The following is a 26,833-nucleotide window of genomic DNA, read 5'->3' on the forward strand; positions in this document are numbered from 1 at the left end:
CCTCTTTTTTTCTTTGCGTCATGTGCTGTTTGGGGAGGGTTTTTTGGAAGGGCCATCCTGCGTGACACTGCAGTGCCACTCCTAGATGGGCCCGGTGTTTGTGTCGGCCACTAGGGTCGCTAATCTTACTCACACAGCTACCTCATTGCGCCTCTTTTTTTCTTTGCGTCATGTGCTGTTTGGGGAGGGTTTTTTGGAAGGGACATCCTGCGTGACACTGCAGTGCCACTCCTAGATGGGCCCGGTGTTTGTGTCGGCCACTAGGGTCGCTTATCTTACTCACACAGCGACCTCGGTGCAAATTTTAGGACTAAAAATAATATTGTGAGGTGTGAGGTATTCAGAATAGACTGAAAATGAGTGTAAATTATGGTTTTTGAGGTTAATAATACTTTGGGATCAAAATGACCCCCAAATTCTATGATTTAAGCTGTTTTTTAGTGTTTTTTGAAAAAAACACCCGAATCCAAAACACACCCGAATCCGACAAAAAAAATTCGGTGAGGTTTTGCCAAAACGCGTTCGAACCCAAAACACGGCCGCGGAACCGAACCCAAAACCAAAACACAAAACCCGAAAAATTTCAGGCGCTCATCTCTAGTTCCTGTACTCTCCTCCTATTCTACAGCTTGTCAGATGCCTGGGTCTCCTCTGTGGTCTGTGATCTATGTCCTCCTCGTCACAAAGTCCAAGTACCCTTGCGGTGACATATGGTGCCAATGAAGGGCCCATTAAAAAATGTGCAGAACTTTGGGGCCACTAACAACCATTATAGGCACAGGTCATCCATTACTTCCCTACTTACACTGAGCCTAATAATAACTACTCTGATAAAACTATAACACCCCAGGGGGCAGATGTACTAAGCCTTGGACTGTGATTACGTGGAGACAAACTACCAACCAATCAGCTCCTAACTGTCACTTTTCAAACACATCCTCTACCATGAGCTGATTGGCTGGAGTGGAACTTTACCCCTCTCCAAGGCTTTAGTACATCTGCCCCGGGTCCTTAAATGAAAAGCCCCCACACCAAAGAATGTCATGTTTTTGCTTCACGATTCCACAGTAGCTGTGAAGCCCAATTGCTGCATAACTAAACCAAGTATCAAGACGTCAAGTGCATTCTTAAGTTCAAACGCGCCCTTTTAGGTAAAGTACCCTTATGCTGCTGAGCACCAAACCAATTACTGGTACATCGGTGTCTGTGGACACACCCTTGGCCTATGGCCAGGCTCCCAATACATGTCCAAAATGTACGTCTAAGGACTGGCAATCCGTCTGTTCCCGGCGATCCCGCCAGTACGGCACTAAATCACAAAGAAAACAGCAGTAGACCTAGGGAGTGTTTTATTCCAGACTAATTATTTTTTCAACAGTCACACTTTCTTGGCAGGCGTTTTGCTGACCCTGCCTGTCCGCACAGTGCCAAGGTGCCAGTCCAGGAAACGCGTGATGGGACTCTGCCACCTACCCCACCTGGATTACGTAAGGTTCTTTATTTTGCTCTGTGTGATGGCTGAACCTTAGCAAGCTGTACCAGCTAAATTACTGTAGCCCCTTCTCATCTATTTTCCCTGAGCTGGATTTAGTCACAGGCTCTGCTGATAAAAGGGGATATTTCTGGATTCTCCAGGGACCCCCGCAGCCTGAAAACAGAAAAAGGAAATGAAGACTGTAACAAGCCATGCTGCGAGGGAAAGACACACAGGGACAGACAGAACGGGGAGAGTGTGCGACAAATATTTCTACAAGTTGTCCTGATGTGAGGGGTGGGGTCTACCCAGAAAAGTGAAATGGGCATCGGGGGTGGGGGATGAGGTAGCATTGATGCAGAGGTCTTACAGCGGGAGGCACTGACCACAGCGGGCAGAGTTGCCCTTCCCTGTGTAGAACAAATGCAGCAAATATGCCTGGATCTCCCCCACTCGAGATTAGAGGGCAGGGGGATGTGCTGAGAACAATTTCACATGACTATTTTTAGCTTACGCCACAATGAAAAACTTCAGTCACTGCACACAGGAATCCACTCACAGTGATGTCCGCACTTAAGGGAGCAGGACAGAAAGGGGGTAAGCCGGCGTGGCACAGTACAAGCACACAGCATTAGGGGGCAAATGTGATGCCGCCATCAGCCACTTCCCGGCGAGTCTGCCCAATGTTTTAAAGGGGCAATAATTTAAAAGGCAAAAAAAAAAAAATATTGGTTACTTTTGTTTTTTAAAATTATTGGCACTTTAAAATAATGACAGTCTCTTTTACATCTGTTTTACACATCAAGTTATCATTCTAATTCAGACCTGATCGCTGTGCCGCAAATTTGCAGAGGTCTGCGATCAGATAGTCGCTGCCCAGGGAGAGTGAAAACTCGCCCCGCGCAAGTGTGTGAATGCATGTGTACGCCGTGTGAAAATTCCACCAGACAGTGGACAGCTGCAAATCCGTTCGCAACTCACTCACCATCAAATGATTTTTCCAGTCTGTGCAGTGTGTGCGTAGCCCAGGGCTTACTCCTACAGTGCGGAAAAAAACGGGCTGATCGGGCCGGAGCTGACATCACACACCCTCCCTGAAAACACTTGGGAGCGCCTGCGTTTTTCCTGACACTCCCAGAAAACGTCCAGTTACCACCTACAAATGTCCGCTTCCTGTCAATCACCTTGCCAGTGCCCGTGCGATCAGAATTTTCGCACCATCGTGTCGTTGTTTGGCACTGCACATTGCAGTACATACACAGTCATTCGATAATCGGCCGATGTGTGATTTCACACAACAGTGATTAGGTCTGAATTAGGCCCCAAGTCCTAAAAGTTGTTCAGCATAATTCCATGTATGATACATAATGGGTGGCGGATGAAAGATCGGCAGTCAATAGGTCAACACCACATGGCCGACAGGTATAAAATGTCTACAGATGAAAGGTAGACAGGTTCAAAAGGTTGACGTGACAATGGCCGACACACATATCTTCAACGCGAGTTTTGTTTTATTTTTTCAACTTTCTCATCATTCACCATGGACGTGGACTACAACCGGGAATAGTATCCTTGGGCAAAGCGTGGCGACCGAGACGAGCCCGCAGGGTTTTCGTTTCCATTAATTTGGCTTAGATTATTTATTTATTAACAGTTTTTTATATAATGCAGCATATTCCGGTGCCCTTTACAATTGGTACAGCAGTAATAGAACAAAACTGGGTAATAACAGACAGACACACAGGTATAAATATGGTTAAACATACAAAATGACACCATAAAAACTTGTGTCAGCCATGTCCATGTTGACCTTTTGTACCTATCTACTGTTAACATGGTGACCTTTGGACCCTGTAAACCTAATTAAGGTCGACCATATGGTGTCGATCAGTGGCGTAAGTTCATCTTCGTCACCCGGAAGGCAAGTTGGTGTTTGGTGCCCACACACCTAAAAAAAAAAAGTGAAAAATAAGATTTTACTTACCGGTAAATCTATTTCTCGTAGTCTGTAGAGGATGCTGGGGACTCCGTAAGGACCATGGGGAATAGACGGGCTCCGCAGGAGATAGGGCACTTTAAGAAAGACTTTAGGATTCTGGGTGTGCACTGGCTCCTCCCTCTATGCCCCTCCTCTAGACCTCAGTTAGGGAAACTGTGCCCAGAGGAGACGGACAGTACGAGGAAAGGATTTTAGTTAACCTAAGGGCAAGATTCATACCAGCCACACCAATCACACCGCATAACCTGTGATAAACTATCCAGTTAACAGCATGAACAACAACATAGACTCGGTTCGAACCGATGAAACTATAACATAACCCTTATGTAAGCAATAACTATATACAAGTCTTGCAGAAGAAGTCCGCACTTGGGACGGGCGCCCAGCATCCTCTACGGACTACGAGAAATAGATTTACCGGTAAGTAAAATCTTATTTTCTCTAACGTCCTAGAGGATGCTGGGGACTCCGTAAGGACCATGGGGATTATACCAAAGCTCCCAAACGGGTGGGAGAGTGCGGATGACTCTGCAGCACCGATTGAGCAAACAGGAGGTCGTCCTCAGCCAGGGTATCAAACTTATAGAACTTTGCAAAGGTGTTTGACCCCGACCAAGTAGCTGCTCAGCACAACTGTAATGCCGAGACCCCTCGGGCAGCCGCCCAAGAAGAGCCCACCTTCCTAGTGGAATGGGCCTTAACCGATTTAGGCAATGGTAATCCTGCCATAGAATGCGCCTGCTGAATCGTGTTACAGATCCAGCAAGCAAAGTCTGCTTTGAAGCAGGAGCGCCAACCTTGTTGGCTGCATACAGAACAAACAGAGCTTCAGTCTTCCTGATCCTAGCTGTTCTGGACACATAAATCTTCAAAGCCCTGACCACATCCAGGGACTCGGAATCCCCCAAGTCCCGCATAGCCACAGGCACGACAATAGGTTGGTTCATATGAAAAGATGAGACCACCTTTGGCAGAAATTGAGGACGAGTCCTCAATTCTGCCCTATCCACATGAAAAACCAGGTAGGGGCTTTTATACGACAAAGCCGCCAATTCCTAAACACGCCTTGCATAACCACTTTCCAAGTGAGATATTTCAATTCCACCGTCTTGAGTGGTTCAAACCAAGGTGACTTGAGGAAACTTAATACCACGTTAAGATCCCAAGGTGCCACCGGAGGTACAAAGGGAGGCTGAATATGCAGTACCCCCTTCACAAATGTCTGTACTTCAGGAAGAGAAGCCAATTCTTTTTGGAAGAAAATGGATAAGGCCGAAATTTGGACCTTTATGGACCCTAATTTTAGGGCAAAATTCACTCCCGTTTGCAGGAAGTGAAGCAGACGGCCCAAATGGAACTCCTCCATAGGAGCAGTTCTGGCCTCACACCAAGACACATATTATCGCCATATACGGTGATAATGTTTCAATGTCACGTCCTTCCTAGCCTTGATCAGGGTAGGAATGACCTCCTCCGGAAAACCTTTTTCCACTAGGATCCGGCGTTCAACCGCCATGCCGTCAAACGCAGCCGCGGTAAGTCTTGGAACAGACAGGGCCCCTGCTGCAGCAGATTCTGCCTTAGGGGAAGAGGCCATGGATCTTCTGTGAGCAACTCTTGCAGATCCGGATACCAAGTCCTTCGTGGCCAATCCGGAACAATGAGGATCGTTCTGACTCCTCTTAGCCTTATTATTCTCAACACCTTGGGTATGAGAGGTAGAGGAGGGAACACATAGACCGATCTGAACACCCAAGGTGTCACTACAGCGTCTACCGCTACCGCCTGAGGGATCTGGCGCAATACCGCTTTAGCTTTTTGTTGAGACGGGACGCCATCATGTCTATCTGAGGCAGTCCCCACCGACCCACGAGCTGTGCGAAGACTTCTGGATGAAGTCCCCACTCTCCCGGATGCAGGTCGTGTCTGCTGAGGAAGCCCGCTTCCCAGTTGTCCACCCCCGGGATGAACACTGCTGATAGGGCGCTTACATGACCTTCCGCCCAGCGAAGAATCCTGGTTGCTTCTGCCATGGCCACTCTGCTCCTTGTGCCGCCTTGGCGGTTTACATGAGCAACTGCCGTGACATTGTCTGACTGAATCAGAACCGGTTTGTCCCGAAGCAATGCCTCCGCTTGGCGTAGGGCATTGTATATGGCCCTCAACTCCAGGACGTTGATGTGGAGACCAGTCTCCAGATTTGACCAGAGACCTTGGAAATTTCTTCCCAGTGTGACCGCTCCCCAACCTCGGAGGCTTGCGTCCATGGTCACCAGGATCCAGTCCTGAATTCCGAACCTGCGGCCTTCTAGGAGGTGAGCACTGTGCAGCCACCACAGGAGAGATACCCTGGCTCTGGGAGACAGGGTGATCCTTTGATGCATTTGTAAATGGGATCCGGACCATTTGTCCAGTAGATCCCATTGAAAGGTCCTCGCATGGAACCTGCCGAAGGGGATGGCCTCGTACGATGCCACCATCTTCCCCAGGACACGTGTGCAATGATGCACTGAAACCGTTTTTAGCTTTAATAGGTTCCTGACCAAGAAAAACCTTTTTCTGGTCTATGTCTAGAATCAGACCCAGAAAGGTCAGGCGCGTTGTAGGGACTAGCTGGGACTTCGGTAAATTGAGAATCCAGCCGTGCCCCTGCAACATCCTCACCAACAGCGACACGCTGTCCAGCAACTTCTCCCGAGATCTCGCCTTTATGAGGAGATCGTCCAAGTATGGGATAATTGTGACCCCTTGCTTGCGCAGGAGCACCATCATTTCCGCCATTACCCTGGTGAAAATTCTCGGGGCTGTGGAAAGCCCAAACGGCAACGTTTGAAATTGGTAATGACAGTCCTGTACTGCAAATCTCAGGAACACCTGATGAGGAGGGAAAATCGGAACATGAAGGTATGCATCCTTTATGTCCAGGTACACCATCCAATCCCCCCCCTCCAGGCTGGCGATGACTGCTCTGAGCGATTCCATCTTGAACTTGAATTTTTTCAAGTACAAGTTCAGGGATTTTAGATTCAAAATGGGCCTGACCGAACCGTCCGGTTTCGGGACCACAAACAGGGTTGAGTAATACCCCTTTCCTTGCTGGAGAAGAGGAACTTTGACTATCACCTGTTGAAGATACAATTTTTTAATTGCAGTCAACACTAACTCCCTCTCTGACGGGGAAGCTGGCAGAGCCGATTTGAAAAACCGGCGAGGAGGCACGTCTTCGAACTCCAGCCTGTATCCTTGAGAAACAATCTCTATAGCCCAGGGATCCACCTGTGAGTGAACCCAGACCTGGCTGAAAAATCGAAGACGCGCCCCCACTTGAGCTGACTCCCCTCTGGAAGCCCCAGCGTCATGCGGTGGACTTTGCAGATGTAGGGGAGGACTTCTGCTCCTGGGAACTAGCTGCATGCAGCTTTTTTCCCTTGCCTTTTCCTCTGGCAAGGAAGGACGATCCCCGTACCTTCTTGCTTTTATTGGAACGAAAGGACTGCATTTGATAATGAGGTGCCTTTTTAGTATGCTGCTGGGGGACATAAGGTAAGAAATTCGATTTACCGGCCGTAGCAGTAGAGACAAGGTCCGAGAGGCCATCTCCAACAACTCCTCCCCCTTGTAAGGCAGCGACTCCATATGCCGCTTTGAGTCGGTATCCCCCGTCCACTGTCGGGTCCACAGGAGTCGCCTAGCAGAAATAGACATAGCATTTATTCTGGAGCTTAGTAAACAAATGTCTCTTTGAGCATCCCTCATATATAAAGCAGCATCTTTGATATGCTCTAGGGTCATTAGAATGGTATCCTTATCTAGGGTGTCAAGTTCCGTAGATAAGGAATCTGTCCATGCTGCGATAGCACTACACACCCAGGCCGATGCCATAGCCGGTCTAACGATAGTACCGGAATGTGTGTAAATGTGCTTCATAGTAACCTCCTGCTTACGATCAGCAGGATCCTTGAGGGAAGCTGTATCCTGAGAAGGCAGTGCCACCTTCTTGGATAAGCGTGTCAGCGCCTTGTCTACCTTCGGCGAAGATTCCCATCGTATCCTGTCCTTTTGTGGAAAGGGATATGCCAGAATCCTTTTGGGAACTTGTAGTCTCCTATCTGGAGATTCCCAAGCCTTTTCGCACAAGTCGCTTAGTTCAAATGAGGACGGAAAAGTGACCTCAGGCTTTTTCCCTTTATACATGTGTACCCTCGTGTCAGGGACAGGGGGTTCCTCAGTGATATGCAAAGCCTCTTTAATGGCCATAATCATGTAACGAATACCTTTCGCCACCTTTGGCTGTAATTTTGCATCCTCATAGTCGACACTAGAGTCAGTCTCTGTGTCGGTATCTGTGTCAGTGATCTGGGATATGGTGCGTTTTTGAGACCCCGAAGGTCCTAGTGCCACATGGACAGGCATGGTCTGACTACCTGACTGATCCCTAGCTTCAGCCTTGTCTAATCGTTTATGCAGTAAATTTACATTTGCATTCAAGACATTCCACATATCCACCCAGTCCGGTGTCGGCGTTGCCGACGGCGACCTGACCATCATGCACTCCCCCTCCTCCTTAGGTGAGCCTTCCTCGTCAAACATGTCGACACACACGTACCGACACACTTCACACACACAGGGAATCTCTTTTCTGAAGACAGGTTCCCCCTGAGGCCCCCTGAGAGGGAGTATGCCAGCACACACACCAGCGCTATATGTCCCTGGAGAAAAACACAGAATGTTTACCCAGTAGCGCTCCTGTAGTGTATAAACGCCAATAATGTGCCCCCCCCTCCCCCTCTACTTTAAAACCCCCTTTCACCGTGTGTCAAGCAGGGGAGAGTCCGGGGAGCTTCCTCTCAGCGGTGCTGTGTAGAGAAAATGGTGCTGGTGAGTGCTGAGGGTGAAGCCCCGCCCCCTCGGGGGCGGGCTTCTATCCCGCTCAAACTTATTAAAAAATGGCGGGGGCTCTTTTATATACATGTACAGTGCCCACCTGTACATGTATATACACTTTTGCCATAGGAGAGGTGTTTTATTGCTGCCCAGGGCGCCCCCCCTGCGCCCTGCACCCTTACAGTGACCGGAGTGTGTGAGGTGTAGCGGAGCAATGACGCACAGCTGCAGTGCTGTGCGTTACCTCTGTGAAGCACCGAAGGCTTCTGCCGCCTGAGACGTCTTCTGTCTTCGTTTCTTCTGGCTCTATGAGGAGAACGGCGGCGCGGCTCTGGGGTGAACGCCCAGGACGAACCTGTGTTCATTCCCTCTGGAGCTAATGGTGTCCAATAGCCGAGGAAGCAGAGCCTAACATTTAAGTAGGTCTTCTCCTCTCTCCCCAGTCCCTCGATGCAGGGAGTCTGTTGCCAGCAGTGCTCCCTGAAAAAGAGAAAAAATCCTAACAAAAATGCTTTCTAAGCAGGAAACTCAGGAGAGTTCCCTGCAGTGCACCCATTTTCCTCTGGGCACAGTCAAAAACTGAGGTCTGGAGGAGGGGCATAGAGGGAGGAGCCAGTGCACACCCAGAATCCTAAAGTCTTTCTTAAAGTGCCCTATCTCCTGCGGAGCCTGTCTATTCCCCATGGTCCTTACGGAGTCCCCAGCATCCTCTAGGACGTTAGAGAAATTATATATAATTTGGGGCAAGACAAAGGTGATAGGACCAGGAGGGACAGTATCAGGACAGGGGTGACATGACCAGTACTGAGATGACAGAGACAGCACGGTGGGGTCAGGACAGACTAAGATAAAGAACAGGACAGGGGTGACAGGGCCAGGACAGAACAGAGGGTACAGGAGAGATGGGTGACAGGACCAGGACAGAGGGGACAGGAGAGAAGGGTATCAGAGACAGGACAAAGATGACAGGGACAATAAAGAGATGACATGGACAGTATAGTGGGGAGGAACAGAAATGACAGGGCCAAGCTAGAGAACCTAGAGAGAGGTGACAGGGACAGGACAAGGACATACAGTAGGTAAAAGGGCCAGGAGAGAGGGGAGAAGACAGGGGTGACAGTGACAGTACAGAGGGGACAGGAGAGAGACAGGTGACAGGGCTAGGACAGAGGTGACAGGAGCAATGATGATGAGCAGCGCTTCACTTACGCAGCAGGAAGGACACAGAATGGGTAGCAGGGGAGGACACAGAGTGGGGAGCTGGAGGATATGGAGCGGCAGCAGGGAACTGGAGAATACGGAGCGGGGGAGAGCTGGAGACAGCAGCGAAGGACATGGCGCAGGGGAGCTGGAGGCAGCAGCAGAGCACACAGATCGGGGAGCTGGAGGATATGTAATGGGTAGCAGAGAGCTGGAGGACACGGAGTGGGGAAGCTGGAGGCAGCAGCGAAGGACACGGAGCTGGAGGCAGCAGGTGAGGACATGGAATGGGCAGCAACGGAGGACACAGAACGGGGACAATAGAGGAAATGCCCCTTTTAGGGCTGGAGCCCGGCGGCAACTGACTCCATTGTCTCTGGCAGTACCACCCCTGTGTCGACCTATTCATTAGCAATCCATTTATCAACACCCACACATAACATGGTTTTTTTTTTCATTCAAAAACAAATTAGCTAAGATGAGGAAGCCGCGCATGACTAAACATACCACATGAACCACCTTTTGCAGAAAAAAAGTCATCATTCTTTGCTTTGGCCTCTTACACAGTAATTTGAGGAATTTTGGCACCGTCCTCCTAACAACACTGTCTCGTGGACTTTAACTTATCTATTCCAAAGCCTTTTTTCTTTTATTTTCCAGCTATTTTTAGTTATAGTTTCTGGTGTGTCTTGTTCAGTTATCAAACAGATTTATTTATTCCTCTAGAACAGTGGTTCTCAAACTGTGTCCTCAGGACCCCAAACAGTTCATGGTGGTCACCTGTGGATCTTTAAAATGTGACAGTTGGTAATACACCTGTGCACCTGATGGGTGACCTGGAAAGTGTGACCTATTAGCAGGGGTGGATTAGGAACTAAAAATGGCCCTGCAAACTTTTGTAGAAGTGGCCCGACATGGGCAGCACAAGAGGTATAACTTACCGTGTAGCCATGGCAGCATCACTAGATGGCAGGGTTGCTGTACTGCAGAGATGGAATAACAGAATGAATGGGGACAATGCAATGTACTGAGGGCCTAATTCAGCATAGGTTGTAGTTGTGCGAAAATTCACACAACTTCAACCCTTTACACTAGCATGGGAGACGCCCAGCACACGATAAGTCCGCCCGCATGCTGGGCCCTCCCCCACCCTACTATCATGTGAACACTTTGTTTAGCAGCGAAGCACTCACATGATAAGGGTAGCTTGCGCAGCCTGTGAAGGCAGATGGCTACCTCCCATCTTCTAGGTCGCAGTGGCTGAGTCAAGGACTTTAGCATTTAGCTGTTTGAATTTTGAGTGGCCCCAACTCAAGGGAAGAGTGACAATTGTCTTCAGTGTTCTCCAACATAAAATATTCCATCTAACTGTAGAACTATGGATTTTAAATTGTATGGAAATGGCTTTATAACCCCTTCCAGACCGATGAATAACCACAGTTGCCTCTCTGAGGGGTAAATTTACTAAAGCTTCTAAAAATGAAAAGTGGTGATGTTGCCTATAACAACCAACCAGATTATTGCTATCTTTTCTCTATTGCATCCTAGAAAATGATAGAAAGAAGCTGATTGGTTGCTATGGACAACATCAACACTTTTCAATGTTTAGCTTTAGTAAATATACCCTTAAAAATAATATTTTTTTCTTGCCTAATGGTAACACAAACCTGACTGCTAGTAACATAGTTAATGAGGTTGAAAAAAGACAAAATGTCCATCGAGGTCAACCTGTATTATAATTCTTACCCTATTCTGTATGCATGGCCGCAACTGGGGGGAAGGAGGGGAGGGGGGGGGGGGGGGGGGGCGCTACATGGAAACGTGACCCGGCCGCCGGATTTGAGTAGGCGCTGAGACCTCTGCCTGGGTCCCTCCACTTGCCGCTCCCTTGACTCTTAGGTGCTCCCATCCCAGATGTTTCTGGGAGGCTCTCCCTGCCTACCATCGCCTGTATTCCGCATAGTTCGGATAGAGAGCCCCTGCACCAGCCCACCACTCACCATAGCTGCACCAGCGGCTCCCTGCCCTGCCTGCACAACCGCTCATTTTTAGCCATCGCTCTGTGCCACTTGTAGCATCCAGTGGTGGCTGCAGTGAACGCTGTCCTCCTAACAAATGCTGTTCCGCTCCTGCTTGTCTCCTTCAGCCGAGACTGCAGAAGAGCCAGAACACTCGGCCAGCCACCATCTTGTCCGTTTGGCTCCTCTCCTCTACTGCCTGCTGGGATCTCCAACCGGACCTGACCAGCTGCAGTTTCTGGACCCTGGCTCCAAGGTTAGTGATCACCCATACTCCTCACCCACCGCCTGCACCCCAAGCAGGGACACGTCTTTATCTGTCTTTTCTCTGCCTCCCCTCTATCCCCCCTCATTTTTTTTTTGTTTGGTGGGGGGCGACTAATTACTGCCTTGCCCCAGGTGACAGGAGTCCTAGTTTCGACCATGCTGTATGTAACCATCCTTTTACTATTATGTCCCAGATGAAGTTATGTTTTAAGTCTAACTAACAACTCTAATTTGTGCTGTATCTAAAATACATTCATTTTAAAGGCTATATCCTTGTATATCTTTTTCAGTCAGAAATTAATCTAATCCATTTTTAAACTTATTGACTGAGTCCACCATTACTACCTTCTCTGCAGAGTATTCCATAGCCTTACTGCCCTTACTGTGAAGAACCCTTTCCTTTGTTCGGTATGACATTTTCTCTCCTCTAATCTCAGTGGATCTCTGCGTGTCCTGTGTAGAGATTTTTCAGTACACAAGTCGCCTGATATCTCCATGTATTGTCCCTTTATATATTTGTAAATAAATTATTACATTGCCTTCTTTATCAGGGGCAGTCAGGTTGTTGCTGTTCCACACATAATTCTTCCTGTCAATAACTTCTCCATGAAATCCTCATTGTGAGCGGGACCACACCCGTACCTTGCCGCATGCACATTGCGATCACCGCACATGCTCAGCCTACCGATAATTGCTCACTTGCGTGAACATCGGCCATAGCATACAAACATGAATTAGGCTCAGAGTTTCCATCACATCCACACAAGCCCTACTCATCAGCTACAGAAGATCACCTCTCCAGCATAGCACAGGTGGGGTGAGCTGCTGGAGAGATACAGGTGGGGTGAGCTGCCGGAGAGATACAGGTGGGGTGAGCTGCCGGACAGATACAGGTGGGGTGAGCTGCTGGAGAGATACAGGTGGGGTGAGCTGCTGGAGAGATACAGGTGTGGTGAGCTGCTGGAGAGATACAGGTGTGGTGAGCTGCTGGAGAGATACAGGTGGGGTGAGCTGCTGGAGAGATACAGGTGGGGTGAGCTGCTGGAGAGATACAGGTGTGGTGAGCTGCTGGAGAGATACAGGTGTGGTGAGCTGCTGGAGAGATACAGGTGTGGTGAGCTGCTGGAGAGATACAGGTGGGGTGAGCTGCTGGAGAGATACAGGTGGGGTGAGCTGCCGGAGAGATACAGGTGGGGTGAGCTGCCAGAGAGATACAGGTGTGGTGAGCTGCCGGAGAGATACAGGTGGGGTGAGCTGCCGGAGAGATACAGGTGGGGTGAGCTGCCGGACAGATACAGGTGGGGTGACCTGCCGGACAGATACAGGTGGGGTGAGCTGCCGGACAGATACAGGTGGGGTGACCTGCCGGACAGATACAGGTGGGGTGAGCTGCCGGACAGATACAGGTGTGGTGACCTGCCGGACAGATACAGGTGGGGTGAGCTGCCGGACAGATACAGGTGGGGTGAGCTGCCGGACAGATACAGGTGGGGTGAGCTGCCGGACAGATACAGGTGGGGTGAGCTGCCGGACAGATACAGGTGGGGTGAGCTGCCGGAGAGATACAGGTGGGGTGAGCTGCTGGAGAGATACAGGTGGGGTGAGCTGCTGGAGAGATACAGGTGGGGTGAGCTGCTGGAGAGATACAGGTGGGGTGAGCTGCTGGAGAGATACAGGTGGGGTGAGCTGCTGGAGAGATACAGGTGGGGTGAGCTGCCGGAGAGATACAGGTGGGGTGAGCTGCCGGAGAGATACAGGTGGGGTGAGCTGCTGGAGAGATACAGGTGGGGTGAGCTGCTGGAGAGATACAGGTGGGGTGAGCTGCTGGAGAGATACAGGTGGAGTGAGCTGCTGGAGAGATACAGGTGGGATGAGCTGCCGGAGAGATACAGGTGGGGTGAGCTGCTGAAGAGATACAGGTGGGGTGAGCTGCTGAGACACAGCAAGATGGTTGTGAAGAGACAAAGGGGCTTGATGTTGGAGACGCAGGGGGATGACAGTGGTGACAAACAAGGGGATGACGCAGGGGGATGACACTGGTGACACACGGGGGATGACACAGGGGGGATGACACTGGTGACACACGGAGGATGACACAGGGGGGATGACACTGGTGACACACGGGGGATGACGCAGGGGGGATGGCGCTGGTGACACGCAGGGGGGTGACACTGGTGACACACAGGGGGATGACACAGGGCGGATGACACTGGTGACACGCAGGGGGGTGACACTGGTGATACACAGCAGGATGATGCAGGGGGGGGGTCGACTCACAGGGGGATAATGCAGGGGGGATGACACTGGTGACACACGGGGGATGACACAGGGGGGATGACACTGGTGACACACGGGGGATGACATAGGGGGGATGACACTGGTGACACACGGGGGATGACACAGGGGGGATGACACTGGTGACACACGGGGATGACGCTGGTGACACACGGGGGATGACACAGGGGGGATGACACTGGTGACACACAGGGGATGACACAGGGGGGATGACGCTGGTGACACACAGGGATGACACTGGTGACACACGGGGGATGACGCAGGGGGGATAGCGCTGGAAAGATGTAGGAGGATGATATGTCTCTGGGATGTTTGATCAGGGAAGTTCACATTTTGCCCCATCCCAAGCTTCTGTTACTATGTATTATCTGCTTGAACCTCTGTTGCTGTGCTTTCACTTGAGGCGTGTAGTACATGGGAATAAGTGGTGTATCTGACAGACAAGTCTGTAAGTACAGTTTGCTGAACTTGTTTTTTTTTTCCTGGACACTAATATATTGTGCCGAACGATGGTTTTCTTGATTCACCTAAAATACTACGTTTAAAATGTTTGTTATAGATGAGGTTGGGACACCTCATAATGGGGGAGATGTACTAAGCCTGAAAAGTGATAAATATCACTGTGATAAAGCACCAGCCAATCGGCTCCTAACTGCCATGTCACAGGCTGTGTTTGAAAAATGACAGGTAGGAGCCGATTGGCTGGTACTTTATCATAGTGATATTTATCACTTTTCAGGCTTAGTACATCTGGCCCAATATAAGATATCCTGTGCTCTAGACCTATTGATTGCTGTAAATCCAATTGTTGCTACACAAAAAGGTGGCTTCCGTACCACATGATCTCCTATAAACAGGTACATACCGAATACCAGCTCAAGACACTACCATGGGACGCTCAATTTCATCAAAAACAACATATAGGTAAGAAAATACTCAAGACAGGGGATACATAGGGGTTGCAAGAAAACCTTGGGGCACCCAAGTGATAAAGACTTTGGGGAACCCATAAAAAAAAACTCAAGAGGGTGTCAGAAAACTAAATAAGAGTGGCACTGATGGCATAGAACTATTTTTTTTCTTCTTTTACGTGTCCTAACATTGTAGTCTCAGCTGGTGGCAGTAATGTTAAAAATTATCATGTATTATTATTATTATCCTTTATTTATATGGCGCCACATGGGATCCACAGCGCCCAATTACAGATTAAATAAGCAAAACATGAAGACAGTGACTTACAGTTCAATACAATGTAGGACACGTATAGGGTATATAAACATAGCTGCGTCAGTAAACAGCACTGAAATAAGTATCAGGGTGGCAGAAAACAGAAGAATTTGGTGCCATGATAGGTTAAGTAAGAGACGTAAAAGCACATAAGGGAAGAGGACCCTGCTCGTGAGAGCTTACATTCTAAAGGGGAGGGGCACACACACAGGGGTGACAGAGATGAGGTAGAAAGTGAGCGTGGGCCACAGAAGGCTTAGGATGAGAGACGGCAGTGTGTCTTAAGAGCCCGTTTTAAGTTTTGTAGAGAGGTGGAGAGTCTGAGGGGGAGAGGTAAAGAATTCCAGAAGTGCAAAATCTTGGTGGTAGGAGTGGGAGGAGGTAATCAGAAGGTAGGAAATTGTGGGAGGTGAAGTTGTGCGGGAGGGTGGGAAGATGATCAGCTCAGTCTTAGACATGTTAAGTGTAAGAAAGTGCTGGGACATCCGAGAAGAGATAGCAGAGAGACAGTTGGATACACAATTAATGTATTTCACACTATCATAACCCCTAAAGCTTCTGGGGGCCTAAGCGCCCCCCCAGACCCCGGGCCATTCACTTTACAATTTCATCCCAGTCATATTGAGGTCTTACCTTGCTCTGACACTTCTTTTATTTGTATTTCTAATGTGTATAGAGATTTATGGTAGACTTACCATGGTTAAATCTCTTTCTGCGAGGTACACTGAGTTCCACAGGGAATACATTGGGGTGTAGAGATGGCTCTTGATCCAGAGGCACCAACAGGCTAAAGCTTTAGACTGTCCCAGAATGCACTGCGGGGCCTCCTCTATAACTGCAGCTCCAGGCACTGTGAGCTCAGTTTTGTTAACCAGTCCAATGCAGAAGCAGGTAAAAGAGAAGGCAGATGTTAGTCACATAGAACCACATTCTCACGAGAGGAGAAGGGACTAGCGGCTAATGCCATACAAACTCAAAGAAGCTAAGTGCGTCAGGGTGGGCACCCTGTGGAACCTTGTGTACCTCACAGAAAGAGATTTACCATAAATCTCCTTTTCTGTAGCAGGGTACACTGTGTTCCACAGGGAATACATCGGGGATGTCCTAAAGCCGTTCCTCAAGGGAGGGGACGCACCTTAGGGGGTATGAGAACCCGGCGTCCACAGGAAGCATCCTGGGAGGCGGAAGTATCAAAGGCATAGAACCTAATGAATGTGTTCACGGAGGACCACGTAGCCGCCTTGCACAATTGTTCTGTGGACGCGCCACGGCGTGCCGCCCAAGAAGGTCCAACAGACAGAGTAGAATGGGCCTTAATAGCAGCAGGAGCCGGGAGCCCAGCCTGCGCACAGGCTTGTGCAATCACCATTCTAATCCATCTGGCCAAGGATTGCTTTTCGCAGGCCTGCCATGTTTGTGTAAACCAAATAGAACGAAAAGGGCATCTGACCTCCTAATAGAGGCAGTCCTCTCCACGTATATATGGAGAGCCCTTACCACATCCAAAGACAACTCTTTGGAGGACAAGTCAAAAGAGATGAAAGCCGGAACCACAATCTCTTGGTTAAAGTGAAAAGATGACAACACCTTAGGTAAATAACCGGGGAGAGTTCGGAGAACTGCTCGGTCACAATGAAATATCAAAAAGGGTGGACGACAGGATAAAGCGCCTTAGTCCGATACCCTTCTGGCAGACAGAGGCAATAGCCAAAAAGAAAAGGACCTTAGCCGTAAGCCATTTAAGGTCCACTGACTCAAGAGGTTCAAATGGAGACTCTTGCAGGGCATTCAGGACAACAGACAAATCCCATGGAGCCACAGGAGGGACATAGGGAGGCTGAATCCGCAGTACGCCCTGAGTGAATGTATGAACGTCAGGCATAGACGTAATTTTTCTCTGAAACCACACTGACAAGGCAGATATGTGAACCTTGAGGGAGGCCAGATGAAGTCCTAAATCCAGGCTTTGTTGCAAAAAAGCCAGAAGTCTGGAAGTATTAAACTTGTAAGCATTGTAATTCTTAGCAGCACACCAGGTGAAATAAGAATTCCAAACCCTATAATAAATCCATGCAGAGGCCGGCTTGCGGGCCTTTAGCATAGTTTGGATAACCGCCTCGGAGAATCCTTTGGCCCTCAGGAGTGAAGCTTCAAGAGCCACGCCATCAAAGCTAGTCTGGCCAGGTCCGGGTAGACACAGGGGCCCTGAACGAGGAGGTCTGGGCGTTGAAGAAGTAGAAGAGGATGCTTTATCGATAGACCCTGCAGGTCTGAGAATCAATGCCGTCTGGGCCACGCTGGAGCGACTAAAAGTAGTATTCCTCCTTCTTGCTTGAACTTCCGTAGTACCCTGGGCAGGTGACACTGGAGGGAACACGTAGGGCAGCTGAAAGTTCCATGGAATTGCCAGTACGTCCACAAACGCTGCTTGAGGATCCCTTGTTCTTGTTCCAAAGACCGTAACTTTGTGATTGTGTCGAGACGCCATTAGATCTACATCTGGTAGACCCCACTTGTCCACTAGGAGTTGAAAGACTTCCTGATGAAGACTCCACTCTCCGGCAAGCACGTCCAGACAACTGAGAAAATCTGCTTCCCAGTTGAGGACTCCCGGAATGAACACTGCCGATATTGCTGGCAGATGGCGTTCCGCCCAACAAAGGATTTTTGACACTTCCATTATTGCCATGCGGCTTCGAGTGCCACCTTGATGGTTTATGTAAGCCACCGTGGTGGCGTTGTCTGATTGTACTTGAACAGGCCTGTTCTGTATTAGAGGCAGGGCAAGAGTCAAAGCGTTGAACACTGCCCGCAATTCCAGAATGTTTATCGGGAGGAGAGATTCCTCCTTGGTCCACCAACCCTGGAGAGAGTGTTGCTCCAGCACCGCGCCCCAATCCCCTCAGACTGGCGTCCGTAGTCAGTAGGACCCAGTTGGGGATCCAGAAGGGATGTCCCCTGCTCAACTGCTGGTCCTGTAGCCACCAGCTAAGTGACAGACGAACCGCCGGAGTCAAGGAGATCATTTGAGACCTGATCCGATGAGGCAGGCCATCCCATTTGGAAAGGATTAACCTCGTAGAGGCAGGAATTAAATGGAGCGTACTCTACCATGTCGAAACCACCATGAGGCCTAGTACTTGCATCGCCGAGTGTAACAACACTCTTGGGCGAGAGAGGAAGTATCTAATGCTGTCCTGAAGTTTCAGGACTTTCTCTGGAGACAGAAACAGTCTTTGGCTGTGTGTGTCCAGCAGTGCCCCCAGGTGCACCATCCGCCGAGCAGGGACCAGCGATGACTTCTTCCAGTTGATGAGCCACCCGTGGGCTTGTAGGAAGCGTTCCATCAGTTGCAGATGACTGAGGAGGACACCTTGGGAGTTCGCCAGGATCAGCAAGTCGTCCAGATACGGCAGGATCCTGATTTTCTAATGACGGAGATGGGCCGTCATCACGGCCATAACCTTGGTGAAAATCCAAGGGGCCGTAGCCAGTCCAAACGGCAGAGCCTGGAACTGATAGTGAAGGTTGCCACTAGCAAACCGCAGATATTGCTGATGCGATATGGCAATAGGTATATGCAGATAAGCATCTTGTATATCCAGGGATACCATATAATCTCTGGGTTCCATGGCCAGTACAATCGAGCGCAGTGTTTCCATACGGAACTTGGACACTCTCACAAATTTGTTCAGTGATTTGAGGTTGAGCATAGGCTGGAAAGACCCACTGGGTATCGGGACTAGAAACAGGGTCGAGTAGTATCTTCCGCCTCTCTGGGACAGGAAAACCGTCACGACCACTCCTGTATCCAGGAGGGAACGCACAACCAGGTGTAGAGCTTGCACCTTCAACGTGCCCGAAGGAATATCCGTTGTGCAGAACAGGAAGGAGTACATCTCCTGAAAGAGGCTGCGTACCCGTGAGAGATGACTTCTTGCACCCATGCGACTGAAGTGGTCTTTAACCAGACCTGGGTGAACTGCAGAAGTTGGCCTCCCACCCTGGGATCCCCCAGGGGGAGGCACGCCCCGTCATGCAGCAGGCTTATCTTGTTTGGAAGCAGGCTGACGGGCAGCCCAGGATTGTTTTGCTTTGGGCTTAGTGGTTTTGGGAGCACGAGCTTGTCTCGGGTATGCCTGACCATTTGCTTTCCCTTGGGGTTGAAAGGAACGAAAAGTGGTACCCTTTGCCTTCTGTGCAGAAGGGTTAGTATTCAGGAGAAAAGCAGTCTTAGTCGCTAAGTCAGTCACAATCTTATTCAGATCTTCCCCAAATAGGATGTCTCCCTTAAAAGGGAGTACCTCCAAGGTCTTTTTGGAGTCCAGGTCCACCTTCCATGACCTCAACCACAGAATTCGGCGAGCCAAGATGGACGTAGTCGATGCCTTAGCCACCATTACACCTGCCTCAGTGGAAACCTCCTGAATATAATGGGAGGCGTGGTAATATGAGACAGATATTGTCTGGCAGTGTCAGATATATCCTGAGGCAGCTCTTCCTCTATTGCCTGAACCCATGCTTCAATTCCTTTTGTGGCCCAGGAGGCTGCTATAGTGGGTCTATGTACAGCACCTGTAAGGGAGTAAATAGACTTCAGGCACCCTTCCACACGCTTATCTGTCGGTTCCTTCAGTGAGGTGACAGTGGTGACAGGTAGAGTAAATGACACCACAAGACAGGTGACATGGGAATCCACCGGTGGTGACTTTTCCCACTTGTTACTCAACTCAGCAGGGAGAGGATAACGAGCTAGCATCTTTTTAGACGGGGAGACTTTCTTTCCTGGAGAAGACCAGGGTTCCAATCCTGACATATGTCTACTAAATGGTCAGAATGCGGTAAGACCACTTTAGCTTCCTTCTGACATTTAAACTTATCAGGTTTCTTAGACGCATTAGTGGGATCTACATCATCATCGATTTGTAGAATCAGCTTAATAGCCTCCACTAGGTCAGGGACATCAACCTGAGTTGTAGTGTCCTCGTCAGAAGCAACTGTATCAGTGTCTGACGGATCAGTATACTCCCCATCCTCATCAGAAGTATCATCTGAGATATTAGTGGAGGGTGAGGAGGAGGAAGCGACCTGCTTAGAAGACCCCTTGACCACAGAGGGATGTGGGGTAGGCTTTTGTCTAACCAAGGATTGATTCAATTGTTGTATCTGGGTAGACAGAGTATCCACCTAGCGCGGATTTACCACAGGGACAATATGTGGCTGCAATGGCACAGGAGGTCCCATAGGGAGCATAAGGCGTGTCACAAGCGTATTAAGCATAGTTGAGAACGCCGCCCAAGGTGGCTCCTGATTGGCTACAGGAGCAGCGGGCTGACCGGGAGATGTATGGCACATATTACACAGACCATCCTTCAAAACTTCCCCCTCAGGCAAATCCTTGGAGCATGCGCTGCATGATACAGGAGCGTCCGCGGGAATTCCCGCCGTTTGTGGTAGACATTATAGTGAATGTAACCATAAAGCGTAAGAGTACAATACAGCCAGACAAATACAATACCTGCAAATAACTCCCCTATTTATGTGACAGTATATACAGGACACAAACAGAGAATAAATGCGGTATGAGGTGATCGAAATACACAGTAGAATACACTTAACTGTAAATACTGCGCAGCACTGTATATTAGACCCTGACGCACCTAGTCCTTTAGGGTACAGAATACAGTGATAGCTATAGCTGTGATACACTGAAAGTGAAATCCACACAGCAGATACAGGCACACACAGTCACAGTAACAATGCAGATAATTATTTCAGTCAGACAATAAAACTGCACTGAATTAATAAATATATATATATATATATATATATATATATATATAACAATGCGCGGTTCCGATCATCAGAATACTGGTACAATATATTCTGGTAGAGGTACACTTGTTCTTAGCTAACACTGTCTTAAAATGACATGTAGAATACTTAAGTGTATGTAAAATCACATCGCTGATAAATCAGGCGGATTTACAGAGGTGACCTTGCCCTGCAGTCCCCGGAGACCAGTCACAGCTACTGTGAGAAGATGGCGCCCAGAGTCTCAGTCAGGGAGTGAGGGACAGTGTGAGGCAGCTCCAGGGTGGGAACACCAGCAGTAGATGGTGCCCGAAGCTGGGGGAGGGGCTACAAGTCAAGCACCTTTTCCCCTTTGCTGGTGCTCACCACCGGGTACTATGGAGCCTTATTAAAGTGGATATTTTACTATCCGACCTGTGCTCCCATGCCCTGGTGGAGATAGTGGGGTCCATGTTCTGTTACAGTGTCCACGCCAGCATCGCGATCAGTCTCCTGGAACCGCAACCGGAACACGATATAATGGCGCCTGGGGGACCCTCTTACCTCCTCCCTTAGTAGCAACCACGCGTTCCAGGAGAGCGTCTGCGGTGGTGTGCCTAGGAATCAGAGCGACTTCGTCATAAGTACCCGGGAACAGAGCCAGCGAGAGTATGCGACGCCGCTGGGGAGGTGATGGAGCCGCAGCACAGCATGTCACAATGACATATGAAGTGCTACAACCCTTGAAGTCTTCTAAAAAGCTTTTTCAGGGCTGCCTAGCGCAGCCCACCTAAGTGACCTGCTTCATGCAGGCACCAACTCTAAAACTGAGCTCACAGTGCCTGGAGACGGGGTTATAGAGGAGGAGCCTCTGGATCAAGATCCATCTCTACACCCCGATGTATTCCCTGAGGAACACAGTGTACCCCGCTGCAGAAAATAATTTTAAAGAGCACTTTTAAAGGGGCAACATTTTTAAAAATCTGCTACCTACTTGCACCTGTGGCAGTAGCAAGGCACCATCTCAGTGTAGTTCTCCCTTATGTCGGGTGGGAGGGTGGATGGGGGACGGGGGGTGGTGGGGGAAATGAGTTCCACCACCTCTCCAGGACCACTTTAAGCCCTAGGAGTAATTATGTTGGGTGAGGTATAGAAGATCTACAATATCTAGGTCAACCCCAGCGCCGTAACTACCTATGTGCCAGGTGTGCCTGGCACACAGCGCAGTTACACTGAGGGCGCACGGCGAGCGGCATGTAATGAGTCAAATTGACTCATTACATGCCGCCTCTGCTGGGTACCGTGCGCCGCGCTGGAGGGAGAGCAGCGCCGGAGGCAGAGAAGGAGGAGGAGGGAGGGGGACTTGAGCCGCAGCAGCGCTATATCATTGATAGCGGCGCCGCTGCAGCACTCCCCTCTCCTTCTGTACTGGCTGCCCGGCGCTGCTGTGAATGCTGGGATGCGGCTGCCCGGGATCTCTGCCAGCACGAGGAGCCTGAGAGATGGTAAGTATATATCTCTCTCTCTCTTTCTTTTTCTCTCTCTCTTTCTTTTTCTCTCTCTCTCTCCCCTTCTGTCTCTCTCTCTTTTTCTCTCTCTCTCTGGTGTCTGTCTGCGCAATGTGTAAAAAGGGGGACTGGCTGCCACAATGTGTAAAAAGGGGGACTGGCTGCCGCAATGTGTAAAAAGGGGGACTGGCTGCCATAATGTGTACAAAATGGGGACGCTGTCTGCCGTAATGTGTAATAAGGGGGACGCTGTCTGCCGTAACGTGTAGTAAGGAGGACGTTGTTTGCCGTAATGTGTCAAAATGGGGATGCCGTCTGCCGTAATGTGTAATAAGGGGGACTGTCTGCCGTAATGTGTAAAAAGGGGGACGCTGTCTGCCGTAATGTGTAATAAGGGGGACGTTGTCTGCCGTAATGTGTAAAAAAGGGGATGCCATCTGCCGTAATGTGTAATAAGGGGGACTGTCTGCCGTAATGTGTAAAAAGGGGGACGCTGTCTGCCCTAATGTGTAATAAGGGGGACGTTGTCTGCCGTAATGTGTAAAAAAGGGGATGCCGTCTGCCGTAATGTGTAATAAGGGGGACTGTCTGCCGTAATGTGTAAAAAGGGGGACGCTGTCTGCCGTAATGTGTAAAAAGGGGGACGCTGTCTGCCGTAATGTGTAAAAAGGCACGCCTTCTGCCGTAATTTGTAAAAAGGGGCTCTACCCTGTGTAGTGGCGCTACTGTGCAGCGTAATTTGAATAATGGAGACTACTATGCACCGTAGTATGAATTGGCATTATTTTGTGGCCACGCCCCTTCCCCATGAAGCCACGCCCCTATATAAATTTTTTGCGCGCCTGCGGGGCGCACTGCTCCTGTCTTGCGTGGGGGAGGGGGGGGGGGGGGCGCCAATGCCATTTCTTGCACACAGCACCAAAATACCTAGTTACGGCACTGGTAAACCCTATATGCTCCACATGCATTACGTCGACACTGACAAAAGGTCGACACATGTAAAGGTTGGCACTAGAAATGGTAGACATAAAAAAGGTGGACACCACATTTTATTTTTTATGGTTATCACCTTCACAGCACAGGGAACCCCAGTTAGTAAACTGCGTCCCCTTGCATGGCTCACGCTGTTGCCAGGTTACTATTCACAATCGTAGTCCACATGGATGATAACCTATGAAAAATGTGTAAAAAAAATGCAAAAAAACTCATAAAAGTTGTGCCCACATGTGTCGACCATTGCCACGTCAACCATTTGAACCTGTTGACCTTTTGTATCTGTCGACCTTTTCAAGTGTTGACATTTCACGGGTCGACCTTTTGCCAAGGTCGACATAATGCATGGTGACCATATGGGGTCGACATATTGACTGTCGAACTATACACTGTCTGTCTATACAGTGGAGCCTAATTATGTTTCATTCTGGAAAAAAATAATTAAGTTTAACCAAATTGCCTCCATCTATATGCTTGAAAGAGTTGTATTACTCTACAAACAGTTCAGTGGGTGGGAGTTCAAGGTCAGATTTATACAGTAGCTTCATCCTGTTGACCAGTCGCTGATCTTCATACCTGACAACATTTCCATCAGGACCCATCCGTCCAGATTTCCATTCCAAAATATTCCCAAATTACCTACGCCATGCCCGTTTCTTGTAAGGCCGCAGACTCGTGGGAAACCTGGATAGAACATGAAGTGTTTTCAAGAGTTCGTCTATAAACTGAAACGTTGACAAGCAAGTCGTATGAATTGGTATTTTTGTGCTCTTTGTGCCGCAGCTATGGAGGAGCTATGGTTCAACTTGTGATGTACCGGGCCTGGTAGTATTATTTAACTGGAGTGCCAGACCTATGGATTTATGGGGGTCATTCCGAGTTGTTCGCTCGTTGCCGATTTTCGCTATATTGCGATTAGTCGCTTACTGCGCATGCGCAAGGTTCGCAGAGCGCATGCGCTTAGTTATTTTACACAAAAGTTAGGTATTTTACTCACGGCATAACGAGGATTTGTCATCGTTCTGGTGATCGTACTGTGATTGACAGGAAGTGGGTGTTTCTGGGCGGAAACTGGCCGTTTTCTGGGCATGTGCGAAAAAACGCTGGCGTTTCTGGGAAAAACGCTGGAGTGTCTGGGCGAACGCTGGGTGTGTTTGTGACGTCAAACCAGGAACGAAACTGACTGAACTGATCGCAATGGCTGAGTAAGTCTGGAGCTACTCAGAAACTGCTAAGAAATTTCTATTCGCAATTCTGCTAATCTTTCGTTCGCAATTCTGCTAAGCTAAGATACACTCCCAGAGGGCGGCGGCTTAGCGTGTGCAATTCTGCTAAAAGCAGCTAGCGAGCGAACAACTCGGAATGAGGGCCAATATACATATATATATATATATATATATACCATACCAGTATCCTTATAGCAAAGGAAAGGCGGAACTCATCCGGTGAAATGATCTCACTCCTAACGCGGCGATGTGGTTGCCTAGCAGCCGCTGCCATTGTCTGGCCAAGCGGCACACCGTTGCTGAGCAACCTATACTCTTTCAATCAGGCAGCCGTCGCACACATGACGTCACACGGCCGGTGCCACCTGGCCGGACAGCGCGAACGAGCACTGCACATGTGAGGTTTAATCCTCCCTATATAAGGTACGTTTCTTGCACTTTACACTTGTTATGCACCTGATGAAAAAGCTTGTTAGCTTTGAAACATTGTGAATAAACATTTCACTCCAAGACCGGATGAGTGCCGCCGCTCCCAAAGTGCCACTTCCATATATATATATTTATTTTTATATTATTATTATTTATATTATTTTTTTATTAATTTGCTAGTTTTCTAATTACTTTACAAGGAGAATAAAATAGTACATAATAATACAGTATATAATATGTTATAAAACATAACAAAATATAAAAATATAACAGCGAATGAGTATTACCTACAAATACAACTTCGGTTGGGTTTAGCCGTTTTCCGCAGCTACACCAGACACTTATGGGCACAATCAGCACAAAATCTGAATATCGCTCCCTGATCTGTCACTACAGACGGGAGAATGAGTGCGATAACACAACTGAATCGCCCCCATAATAAAGTCTTCGCTCTAAAACAATAAGAACTGCTTTGAAATCAGAGAGAGGACAACTGAAAGATGATAATGATTTACTCCAGCACTTACACGCTCAGTGAAGGTGCGTACACACTAGGACAATTGGGGTAATTCTGAGTTGATCGCAGCAGGAATTTAGTTAGCAGTTGGGCAAAACCATGTGCACTGCAGGGGAGGCAGATATAACATGTGCAGATAGAGAGGGGGAATCACCTACCTCGCAGGTATACCGGCGGCGGCATGGTGCAAGTGTCGGGATCCCGGCGTCGGTATTGTGACAGCCGGGATCCTGACGAGCAGTATGCTAACCGCATACCCATCTCACTAATGATTTATGTGCCATTACACTTATGCTTTACAAGTTATTAACTCGTTATGAATTGTCAAATACATTAAGAATGTAATAGTTCCCATCTACAGCTGTGAGACCTTTCTAAGAGAAGCATCGGAAGCGGCATCACTGTACGAATCAGCCTTCAAACAGGCTCCATCAATTGTCTCACTTCCTCTTCCACATTGTGAAGCCAGTTTCATTTCAGCCAGTGTGTCTGTGATGCCCTGCGGTTCCCAGTCATTAGGGGTACAGCTCCGTCTACAGGAAAGAACACTGTGCAAATACTGTAATACAAATATTATACAGTTAAATCCAGAAGACCATTTGTTGTACAGAACATATGAAGAGACATTAATAAAGCTGCAATTATGCGGATAGTAGAATATGACATCATGTGCCTATTGCACAATAGTGCGAGCTTATAAGGCAAAGAGCATGGCTTAGTATATCAGGCCCTATTTTAGTAGGAAAAATGGAAAGTTGTAATTAATTGAAGGTGTCGTCCAAATGTGGTAATAGCATACTTGCCTACTCTCCCAGAATGGGCGGGAGGCTCCCGAAAATTGGGTAACCCTCCCGGCCCCCCGGAAGAGCAGGCAAGTCTCCCGATTTGAGGGGTCCCCCCTGCCCGTCCACCCACTTAGTGTGTAAAGTGGGCGGGCCGGGCAGCCGATGACGCGATTCTTGCTGAATCGCGTCATCATAGCCACGCCCCCTGCAGTGTAATG

The 26,833-nt window shown here is 48.9% G+C and overlaps 1 protein-coding gene and 1 long non-coding RNA gene across 6 annotated transcripts in view; one reads left to right on the plus strand and one right to left on the minus strand.

Annotated features, from left to right (window-relative positions):
- The first annotated feature begins 1,395 nt into the window (after window positions 1-1,395).
- Window positions 1,396-26,833, plus strand: part of CD79A (CD79a molecule) — a 140,269-nt gene continuing 114,831 nt past the window's right edge. For 3 of the 5 annotated variants that reach the window (XM_063942386.1, XM_063942385.1, XM_063942387.1), the window contains exons 1-2: window positions 9,641-9,831; window positions 11,704-11,831. The gene's annotated coding sequence lies outside the window, so the exon portion shown is untranslated. Of the gene's footprint in view, window positions 1,488-9,640; window positions 9,832-11,703; window positions 11,832-26,833 lie in introns of those variants that run through there. The other 2 variants (XM_063942388.1, XM_063942389.1) reach the window with 2 other exon arrangements.
- On the minus strand, window positions 3,164-26,389 carry LOC134965958 (uncharacterized). Its single transcript, XR_010188556.1, has 3 exons — window positions 26,201-26,389; window positions 24,235-24,342; window positions 3,164-3,422 (listed from the first exon to the last, which is right to left on the minus strand). It is a non-coding gene; the product is annotated as an uncharacterized LOC134965958 (long non-coding RNA).

The sequence above is a fragment of the Pseudophryne corroboree genome, chromosome 10, assembly GCF_028390025.1.
Source record: "Pseudophryne corroboree isolate aPseCor3 chromosome 10, aPseCor3.hap2, whole genome shotgun sequence".
Lineage (NCBI taxonomy): Eukaryota > Metazoa > Chordata > Amphibia > Anura > Myobatrachidae > Pseudophryne > Pseudophryne corroboree.